Below are 10,560 nucleotides of genomic sequence, written 5' to 3'. Positions count from 1 at the left end.
ATCCCTCTTACTTTTGCTGTTTTGCTTCCAACACGATAAAATCACACTTCCTCCACAGCTCTATCTCTCACAGTGTGCTTCAAGAACAGTTTCCCATCTCAGGTCTGTTTTCTGCATTATTCGCTTGCTTATTACACTGTTACTACTACCGCTGTTTACAGCACTGTCAGCCGCTATTTTTTTTTTTTTCAAATATGACCTCCGACAAAAAACCTCATGTCTGCTGTTTAATATCAAAGAAATTAAAACTTTTACAAATGATGCTATATTGCAAAAGACTTAGCTGTGTCTGTAATAAAACCTGTAACTTTGCTCTGCTTCAGTTCAGCAGCATCAGGTAATGTTCTTGTGATAATTCATAATTTTCTTGTGTTTTTGTTCTACTGCAGAATATTTTTAAGGGGGATTATCTGCTATAAAAAGCCAGGCCAGGAAAATCTCCTTTATGTTTTTCTGTTTTATCTTCAGTTACTTTGAGACAAAGGTATCTGCTGCAATGCTTACACCTCTGATGAAGTCTCACAAGTGTCAGCTTTGTTTTTAAATATAGATACGGATATATACTATGTACTAAATGATCATTTCTGACTGACTGAGTCAAAATTGAATTGAATCAGTTATACAAATCAGTGATGGGCGGATCGATCCAAATATGTATTGTATCGATACCAAGTCGGCATCAGTATCGGATCGGTACTAGCCCAGTGAGATCGATTCTTTACTTTAAGTTCCGCTCTTGTTTGTGTAGCCGGATGGGCTACTTGCCTCTCTTTTTCCTTTCTCTCTCTCTCTCTCTGGCTCTACTACTCGCGCTCCCTCTTTGTTGTTTCGTGCCTGGGTTAATTGGGAACCCACCTGTACGTGATTGTAGAGTGGCGCCGGTCAGTATAACGGTAAGCCGTTCTCCTTCCGGGTTATTCCTTCCGTGCTTCTGGTAAAACGCAGCAGTAAATGCTGGCACACTGTTAAGGTTTAATCCAGCAGGTTGATCTAGTTGCATGAACGCTACAAGAAGGCTCTCGCTTGTCCTTCGATTTCCTCACAGCATTTGAGCTAATAGTAATATTTTGCAGCTCCGTTTGTAGCGTAGCCATTTCTATTTTTCTGTTACTCCAGCCACTGTGGAGAGAGGTGCTTCGATTATTATCAGCAGTGCAGTATAGCTTCTCCGCTCCTGGGGTAAGTCGCGCTCAATTGAATTCACTAATACGCTCAATTAAACGAGGCTAAGCTTACATTTATATTTTATTTTCTTAGGATTGGATTGCTGTCGTAATCTCTCCCTGGCAATCTGTTTGACCTTGATTGGAAGAGTGAAACGCCTGCCCAGCCACTGCTTTGAGGGCTCCTCCTCAGTGGAGCTGCTGTTTTGTCTTGTCTCGTCTTGTTTGGTTCTATTTTATCTATTTATTTTTATTAGAGTGGGACTGTTTTTATTAATTGGGTTTACCCTTTCTTGGTTTGCCTGGTTTTACTCGGTTTTATTCTGGATTGTTGCTTGCACTCACGTCTCTGTGGTTGGGCTAGAGCAATTCTCTGCCCGAGTGTCGTGCTGGGGTCCTTCAACCACTTCGGTTGCCGGTTCCAGTTGGTGGGGCGCTATACTGGCCTGTGATCAAGGCTTGGACAATTACAACCAGCACAAGCTGGTTTGATGCTTGTGGGGTGCAAGCCTTCCAGTTTGCTGTGTGTGTAATCCATTTTCTAAAAGCTGTTAAAGATTGAAGTTTTATTTTTTATGATATGTAGTGAGCCTTTTAATTCGTGTCTTGTGCTTTTATTTTCAGTGAACCGAGGACCTGCCAGTGGCCCTGAGATCTCAGGTGGTGGGTCGTTTTCCACTTTCTTTTTTTGTACAGCACTGGGCGCTGGCTGTAGTGATTTTCTTTTGGGTCCACGGCTGCTGGTAAGTCCTGGTTCCATGATTGTTTTATTGTAATTTTAGGACACTGTCAACAACGACCCTACATTCAGTATTTTCTCAATGTTTTATTCTTCATTTTTCTGTAAGTATAAATAAAACTATATTGTGGAGGCAAACACAGACAACACGAGAAAGAAAACTAAAATGCCACGTCGCTAGGTGCAAGGCCATCAAAAACACTATATTTGGCTGACTGTCCCTGAGCGTTTGACTGAAAAAGGTGAGCGGCTGCCAGACATCGGAGACCCGCTATTCTAACACCAGGCCCACCGCCACGTCGGATGCCTGGTGATACCCCCGCACCAAGTCAATTTTGGAAAAAATCGAGGTGCCGGCCAGGTGGGTGGAAAAAATCATGGATGTGGGGAATGTGGTAACAGTCGTTCTCCGTGACATTATTCAAACGGCTGCCACCAACCGTCTGATTTGGGCACCATGTGTAGCGGAGAGGCCCAGGCTCTATTCGAGCGCTGTTCAATGCCGAGGTGCTCCATTGCTGCAAACTCTTCCCGACGGAGAGTTTCGTGGGCTTGAGGATGCGCGTGTGGGAACACGACAGACCGTCAGGATATAATGTTCAACCCCATGCTTCGTTGCAGTGTTCGAGAAATTAGGAACAATCAGTGAAGGGAACTCCATAAGCAAACGCTGAAAAACATTCATAATTTATTGGGCTTAAACTTTGGTCTGACCTCCCTATGTAACCACTGTAAAAAAAAAAAAAAAAAAAAAAGGACTACAGGGGTTATAAATAAAGATTTTCAAAATAAAATAACAAGTCTCCTAATTGTCAACTGTTATTTCAGTCATAAAAGCTTACACCTTTAAAGGGGATGTTTTTGACCTTTTAAATATCTCTGGTTACAACTAAAACAGCTTTCATCAACTTAAACCAAATTTGTTCCACTGGGCCCACGCACACACACTAACTTGTCCATATTACACCTGAAGCATAGTATTCGTTGCAGGCCTGTTTCGAAGTTCGGGTGTGGTGAGGCCTCAAAGTTATGGCCACTTCACTCAAACTGAGCATTAAACAAAAACACGTGCACGTTAGTTCCAGTTAGTACTCACAAGTCTAGTGAGGGGTAGTCAGAAAGTCAGAGCAGTTAGCAGTCGCAGCTAAACAGCTCTCACAGTGAAGACAATCGGTGGCTGGGCCAGTTCTGGACAGGCATATATGAGGGGACAGACAGAAATGTAAAGGCGGCATGGTGGGAAAGGGGTGGGGGTTGAGTGTGGCGCTGTGGAAAACTGTTTTTGTCATGTAATTGGATTGCACTTTTTCAGGCCTCTACCCTAACACCTGACCAACTCCCACCTGTAGCTTCTGCTGCTCTAGCTCTTAGGTTCACTGAGGCGAGCAAACACCCTGACTGTCAGGGTCCTGGGTCTCCTGACCCAGCATGTTTAGTTCTTTGTGATTGTTGTATTATTGTACTTGTGTGAGTTATTCTATGGTTTCTAGTTTTGATCCCTTGCCCTTCATGTTCCTCTGTGTCCCCTCTGTTCTGTGTAAGTCCTCTGCCTTATGGTTTGTCTCTGTGTTTCTTAGTTGCTATCTCCACCGTTTCAAGTTCGCGTCTTTGGGTCAGAACTCCTTCCTGCCGCACAGCGACTCATGACACTGACCATGTTAAGGTGGCCAATCACCAGGGGGAAAACTGAAAAGTAAAGCAACAAATTATAAAATAAAATATTTCTCATCAGATTCTGACAACTAAAAACATGACATTTACTTTAATTGGGTGGCCTATGTCTAATATATTTGAAAGCAACAATAACACTTCTCATTATTGCCAATATTAGCAAAACTAAAAACGGTAGGCCCAGTTATAAAAACAAGTCAGTTCACAAAGTCTTGTAAAATAAAACTAAAAAACAGAATAAAAAAATAAAGCATATAATAAAATATCCATCCAGATCTTTGCAACCAACAACATAAAATTTATCTTAATTCGATGGTCTAATTCTTAAAAAGATCAGCATAGTAATTAAAAAAACAAAAACACAATTCACCATGTCTCTTCCTTCAATTCTCAAACTAATTTGTAGAACACAACAGATTTAGGAAAGAACATATTAAGTATGTTAAGCTTATTTGTTTTTTGAGGGGGTTTGTTGTTTGTTTGTTTTTTCCTTTGTTTTACAATGAACAGAACTCCATATCCACTCTTCTTTCTTCTCAATCAACTCTATAACAACAGTATCCTGTTTCCCTTTACAAAAACTCTCACAAATTCATGTCCAAGTTATTTGTTATGGACTTCTCATGGGCCAAGATCACCAAATTCCTCTTTCTAATATGCAACATGATGCGACGATAGGGGGTTAGGATCTGTGACAAAGTGGAGAAGGAACTCTCTCACAATGCTGAAGATACACCATTTACCAGGGCTGTTACTCAGGAAAGGCTTCCTTGTACTCCTGCAGGGCTTTACACACAGTGGACAGGTTTGTTTCCTTTGAACATTTTTTGAGCAGCATCTGTTTTGCCACAAGAACTTCATATTTCAGACTTACAACATCTGCTACAGTGCCATCAGCCATCACAGCCAGAGGGTGCAGCAGGGTGAGATCTAGAAATGTCCTAGATTTTGTTGCAAGACTAGATATGTCTCTCATCAGGTCAGTATTCTTGTGTGAAAATCTACTTTCCATTTCTAAAATGGCCCTGTCAAGGATGTTGAGCAGGGATCTTTTGAGAGACTGATGGGGAGAAATGGTAGGGGCACCAGAGCCTGTATGGCCCAAAGTTGAGAGCATAACACTTTGAGCTAGGTGTTTGCTATATTGTTGTCCTTCTCTTTGTTGGATGTGACTAATCTTCAGCAGGAGATCAAATGCTCCACTAACAACCTCAGAAGCACTGCAAAGATCAGCTGACTGAGACTGTAGAATAACATTTGCTGGTTTTAAGACACCAAGCACTCGCACTAGGAACTTTCCATTCTCAGAGAAGTGATGCCTCTGAATTTGTCATAGCAGGCCTGATGCCTCAGTGCACAGGCCAACTGCAGCATCATCATCATCTTCTGTTATCTCAGACAGGATACTAAGGATTTCTTCTTAATTTTCCACAATGCACATTCTCACCTCATAGTGGCTTGTCCATCTGATCTCAAGCAGCCTTTTTAGACAAGGTGCATCATGTTTATTGAGGACATAGTGGTGGTGAAAAAAAGTTCAAGGTTGAACAAAATAAACAAAAATATCTATTCACACACGGCTTACTCTGCGTGGCATGCACAACCACTAAGTGCAGTTGGTGGATGTAGCAGTAATAATAATGGATTGGATTTATATAGCGCTTGTCAAGGCACCCAAAGCGCTTTACAATGCCACTATTCATTCACTCTGGCATTCACACACTGGTGGAGGCAGCTACGGTTGTAGCAGACTGACAGAAGCGAGGCTGCCATATCGCGCCATCGGCCCCTCTGGCCAACACCAGTAGGCAGTAGGGTAAAGTGTCTTGCCCAAGGACACAACGACCAGGACAGAGAGCCCAGGATTCGAACCAGCGACCTTCCAGTTACAGATGCGCTTCCCAACCCCCTGAGCCACAGTCGCCCTAGCAGTGGATGTATGGGACATATCTGTCATGCCTCTTTTGGAGCAGAGCTTGCACATCACCTCTAACCCCACTCATCACAGAAGCACTGGCTAAGTATACTGTCAGCATTGTAGCCATCATCAGGTGTAATCTCAGTTCTTTGATCTTTGGGCTGAAGGAAGGACAACACTCTGTGTATAAATGCTCAATCAACAATCATTTAAATAGTCAACGGTGCAATAGACTCAATACTTGAAATGTGCAATTCACTTGTATTTTTATTTTTATTCCTATTTATTCTATTTATCCCCTTCGTATATTTTATTTATATTGTCTCTGTATTTATATATGTGTGTGTGTGTGTGTGTGTGTGTATGTATGTATATATATATATGTATATATATATATATATATACATATATATATATATGTATATATATGTATATATATATATATATATATATATATATATATATATATATATATATATATATATACACCCAGCACGCCCCTGCGGGCGGTTTATCCTTCAAGCTCGGGTCCTCTACCAGAGGCCTGGGAGCTTGAGGGTCCTGCGCAGTATCTTAGCTGTTCCCAGGACTGCGCTCTTCTGGACAGAGATCTCCGATGTTGTTCCTGGGATTTGCTGGAGCCACTCGCCTAGCTTGGGAGTCACCGCACCTAGTGCTCCGATTACCACGGGGACCACCGTTACCTTCACCCTCCACATCCTCTCGAGCTCTTCTCTGAGCCCTTGGTATTTCTCCAGCTTCTCGTGTTCCTTCTTCCTGATATTGCTGTCATTCGGAACCGCTACATCGATCACTACGGCCATCTTCTTCTGTTTGTCTACCACCACTATGTCCGGTTGGTTAGCCACCACCATTTTGTCCGTCTGTATCTGGAAGTCCCACAGGATCTTAGCTCGGTCATTCTCCACCACCCTTGGGGGCATCTCCCATTTTGACCTCGGGACTTCCAGGTTATACTCGGCACAGATGTTCCTGTACACTATGCCGGCCACTTGGTTATGGCGTTCCATGTATGCCTTGCCTGCTAGCATCTTGCACCCTGCTGTTATGTGCTGGATTGTCTCTGGGGCATCTTTACACAGCCTGCACCTGGGGTCTTGCCTGGTGTGATAGACCCCAGCCTCTATGGATCTTGTGCTCAGAGCTTGTTCTTGTGCTGCCATGATTAGTGCCTCTGTGCTGTCTTTCAGTCCAGCTTTGTCCAGCCACTGGTAGGATTTCTGGATATCAGCCACCTCCTCTATCTGCCGGTGGTACATACCGTGCAGGGGCCTGTCCTTCCATGATGGTTCCTCGTCTCCCTCCTCTTTCTTGGGTTTCTGCTGCCTGAGGTATTCACTGAGCACTCGGTCAGTTGGGGCCATCTTCCTAATGTATTCTTGGATGTTCGTTGTCTCATCCTGGACTGTGGTGCTGACACTCACCAGTCCCCGGCCCCCTTCCTTCCGCTTAGCGTACAGCCTCAGGGTGCTGGATTTGGGGTGAAACCCTCCATGCATGGTAAGGAGCTTTCTTGTCTTTATGTCAGTGGCTTCTATCTCCTCCTTTGGCCAGCCTATTACCCCAGCAGGGTACCTGATCACGGGCAGGGCGTATATATATATATATATATATATATATATATATATATATATATATATGTATATATATATATATATATATATATATATATATATGTATATGTATATAAATAATATTCTGTAACTCTGTAACTTCTGTCGGTGCTGTGCTTTTTTGGAAATCGAATTTCCCAGAGGAACCCACCCGAGGGATTAATAAAGTTCTATCTAATCTAATCTAATTTTATTCCATACAAACACTTTTGAGCATAAACCATCCAGATGGGAGATGAGCGTGGGAGGGGGTCAGCCTGATCTCGACATGTCTGAGCGTTTCTCACATTCCTATAGCTTCAGTTCCCCTCCAAAGTCATAAAACCTAAACATCCACATTCTTTCTCTCTCTCCCCCTAAGTTATGACCTTGGCTTCCTGTGCAGTATGTTCTGTTCTTTTCTAATCAGACAAATAAGGCCATGATTCTCTGAAAACAGCATTTCTTATAACTCAGCAGTATACTGCATCATAAAACAATATCATTCATTCATCATCCAGTATTTTATCTAAGGTGTTAGAAAGAATCTTGTTTGATAGAGTTAGTGTGTTCATCTCTTCTCTGGATAATCAGTTTGGCTTCAAACCAAAGCGCGACACTGACATGTGCATATATGCACTCAAGGAAATAGTCAGTTTGTACAGGGCTAAAAATTCATCTGTCCTCATGTGTTTCATTGATGCCTCTAAGGCTTTTGATCGAGTGAACCACAGAAAACCTTTTGATAAAATGAGACGGGGAGTTCCTCAGTACATCGTGAGGATTCTCTCTTACTGGTACGCTCATCAGAACATGCAGGTTAAATGGGGAAGCAGTATTTCTGCCCCCTTTGGTGTCAGCGATGGTGTTAGACAGGGTGGGATTTTGTCTCCAATTTTATTTAATTTGTATGTTGATGATTTGTCCATACAGCTGAGAGCCTGTAACACTGGGTGTATATTAGGTAAAGCACTGATAAATCATCTTATGTATGCAGATGACCTGGTTGTTTTTAGTCCAAGCAGTGCTGGGTTACAGGAGCTTCTTAATGTCTGTACTGAATATGGTGTGCAATATGACATTGAGTACAATGCTGCTAAAAGTGCTGTTTTGATATGTAGAACCAAGCAGGATAAACAGCTAAATTTCACTTTGTTTAAACTGGCACAAAAAACTCTTGAAGTTCATAAAAAGGTGAAATACCTCGGTCACTTTATTACTGAGCAAATGAATGATGATGATGACATATACAGACAACGATGTAAGCTCTATGTGCAGGCAAATACTATTGCACGCAAATTCAGCTTTTGTTCACTTCCAGTTAAAGTGGCTTTGTTTAAAGCGTATTGCACACCGCTATATACTGCCCCCTTGTGGTCATCCTACAAACAATGTAGCATGCAGAAGCTGCATGTTGCATATAATGATGCGATGAGAATCCTTTGCAGGATACCTCGAGGGGGTAGTGCCAGCCAGATGTTTGTAGCTGTGGGTGTTTGGACTTTTAAAGCACTTTTAAGAAAGCTAATGTTCAATTTTAGAGAACGACTGGATGGTTCGAGTAACAGTATAATTTTAGCACTTACAGATCCAACAGTGAGTGGTTCCCGTTACTCATCCAGTCTGAGAAAGCACTGGTTAAAGTGTTTGCGTATTTATTGATTTATTTTAAGTAATTGTGTTTTATGTATATTATGGTTTTATATTTTTACAAATGCTTTAGATACTTATTTATATACATATATATATTTAATGGTTTATACCTTGTGTTGGGGGGGTGTTTTGTGTGTGTTTTTTTGTCTTGTTTTTATGGACATTAAGTCTGCCAATAAAGATTGAATTGAATTGAATTCACAATAAATCAGCAGTCTAATGTAATACAAATCAGTCTAATAAATCTAATAGTTATCACCTTTTCAGGAGAATAATTCAAACTAAAACTACATAATAATTTCACAATCTTTAATTAGGGGTATAACGTGGCATAAGATAATATAATAATCTCACACAGTATCTCAGAGGTGATGTACTCGTCCTCAAGTTGTTGCAAGTCAAGCAACCCAGTAACATGCTCCTCTGGCATGGAATTTCTGACAAACCATATTATCACAGACAAATTTTCCACATTGCACCTATCCCTGGTCCCGTCACATTTGAGGCAACACCCTGCAAAATCGGCACTTTCATATTTTTTCCTGACCTCTCCAAGCACCATGTCAGCCGGTGTTTGGATCATTTCATTTTGGATATCCATAGATGTGCATTTTGCATTTTTTGGGATACTCTTAGCAATGCTTGCTAGCTTCTCATCCTTCTCTAATATATATTCCCTCAGTTTTAGAAACATACCTGATGCGATGTCATCATTTTACCTGCTGCATCATGTCTCAACATTTCTGCAGTCCCGCGGGGCCCCAGCTCATTTACACAGAGAAACCTTATAGCACTACTATTACTCTTGACATAGTAATGTTTTTTTTTCAAGTTGTTTTACCAACCAACATTGAATCCATAGTCGCTTCTGTGGCCTCTCTGCTTTTATGCTCAGTCCAGATGGTTGAAGCATGCACATGGTTGTGGCTGGACACATGCCTCTGTAGCCCCTTGTCTCGATCAAGTTCTGCTTTCCAGTTGTTAAATCCAGTTAGGGTAAAAACTACATCCCTCTCATTAACAGTGGTGCCATATTTCTGACAGGGGAAACAGAAGCATGTGTTCCGCACAACAGTGTACTCTAGCCATGATCGTGTGCGGTGCCAGGCAGGATTGAATGATCTTAATGTTGAACAACCAAATACACGTTTGGGGTAACTACTCAATATTGGCTAGGATGGTGTATTGCCATTTGAAACATCACTTCATTCCCCCTTTTTAAGTCCACCCTCAAAACCCCCCTGTTCAAGACAGCCTACTTGAGGTGGGGGCGTGGTCTTTGGCCTGCTGCAGACGTGGGTTGACACAGTGGGCTCACAGGGCGGCTCAGAGGCGGGAAAGAACTGTTTTGCTCAGAGAGACCTTTCTTATGTCTTGCAGTGAGACACACAACGGGAGTGATGGAGTGGCTGCATCCGGGGCAGGAAACAGAAACGCAAACGCAACGAAGTGTCCGTGTGTGGGTCGTGTGTCACTAGTGGTGCCGAAACCCAGGAATAAGCGGCAATGTCGGGGCCCCCGCCTGATCATCCCGCTGCCCAGCTGCCCGTCCAGCCTTTACAGATACGGGGGCAGATGATGCAGGATCTGGCAGCTATGTCTGCTCGCCAGGTTGTGGCGGCGGCCCAGGACCAGCAGCTGGTGTTACCTTGCCAACAAGCGGCACAGCTGGCGGGGGCGTTGCAACAGTTGATGGGAGGTCCGCTTGGGGGGCGGGCAGGTGTGTCCACAGGTGGAGAAGATGGCGGCCATTGCATCCTGCCCCAACATATTGCTGCTGCACAATGAATGAACTCTTTTGAA

At 42.7% G+C, this 10,560-nt stretch overlaps 1 pseudogene; it reads right to left on the bottom strand.

Annotated features, from left to right (window-relative positions):
- Positions 1-4,324: 4,324 nt before the first annotated feature.
- LOC146566584 (uncharacterized) lies at positions 4,325-9,846 on the bottom strand (annotated as a pseudogene).
- Between the last annotated feature and the right edge of the window lie 714 nt (positions 9,847-10,560).

This window comes from Mchenga conophoros, linkage group LG9 (genome assembly GCF_057382185.1).
Source record: "Mchenga conophoros isolate Kocher_MC1m ecotype Shallow Benthic linkage group LG9, M_conophoros_male_GT1.1, whole genome shotgun sequence".
NCBI lineage: Eukaryota > Metazoa > Chordata > Actinopteri > Cichliformes > Cichlidae > Mchenga > Mchenga conophoros.
This window is presented reverse-complemented; position numbering and strand designations above follow the sequence as displayed.